Raw genomic sequence first — 1,200 nt, 5'->3', positions numbered from 1 at the left:
GGGAAAACTTTGAGTTTTTCCTATTCATTTAGTATATAGGAGCCCTCTCAAAGGCTAAACATGATGAGTCATGTTATTTCAATTGAATTGAAATGAACAACTACGTACAAGATCAAATTAGATTATAGAATATGAAATAGTAATCAGGCATTGACTATTCATATGTGATAATCACATTTGTCGTTCGAGTTTTACTTTAAAACTCTTTTATTATACTTTGTTACATCCAAACGGGTTGTAGAGACAATTGAACCCCGTTAAAGTGAACACGGATTAACATTGTATTCGCCCATAGTCACTTGTATGAGGTGACGTCTCGAAGTGACTAGAGTGTGATGCGATTGATGGCAAGTTCAAGTGCCATACAGTCATGTGAGATGACTAGTCGATCACATAGGCAGATTGTTAGGAACACTTTGTCGGGCCTTATGACCGCTTATAGAGTTCTGGCAATTTATATAGCCTGGTCGTGGCGAGAGCTGCTATAGTATTCAAATGAGTCGATTCTTTTGACTAAAGACTATTCACCTAAGATGGCTCAGTTTCAGATTAACTTTGATTTGTGTTACTACGACCTTCGTAAATGGGGTCAAATGGGCATATTTTGGGTTATGATGGGTGTGGCTAGTCGAAAGGAATGAGTGCGATAGGAATTGTCCATCCCCTTGTCAGGGTTAAAACAATATCTCGGGGCCACTCGAGGAGTAATGAATCGGAAATGCGTGGCCACGCTCGGAAGATATCCGAGTGGATAAATCCGGTCAATCAGTTATTCTCCAGATCGAGGAAACCACTCTCGATATGATCACTTGCAAGTACGACCGAAAGACACCTTGCATTGAGTGGGAGATAGTAATAGGACAAGAGAATTGGTGGCCTTTTTGTCGAGGACAAGTGGGAGATTGTTGGGAAATGTGTCCTCAACAATAGTGCAATCACATGATTTAAATATCATTATTAAATCTCATTTTAAGAATACATGTGGGATGTAATATTTTACTGTCAACTGGTCCACACATATCGGTAATGATTGGTGACTAGAGTTTGACATTACGTCGTGCGACGGTGGCGATCAGTTGATCCCCTTAGGTCATACCTATAGGGAAATACTCTTAATTGATTATTTAATTAATCGTATACCGATACGAGTTAATTAAATTGCTTAAATTTGACGGATGATTTTGTGAGTATAATTTACGT

This window comes from Silene latifolia, chromosome 11, assembly GCF_048544455.1.
Source record: "Silene latifolia isolate original U9 population chromosome 11, ASM4854445v1, whole genome shotgun sequence".
Classification (NCBI taxonomy): Eukaryota; Viridiplantae; Streptophyta; class Magnoliopsida; order Caryophyllales; family Caryophyllaceae; genus Silene; species Silene latifolia.
This window is presented reverse-complemented; position numbering follows the sequence as displayed.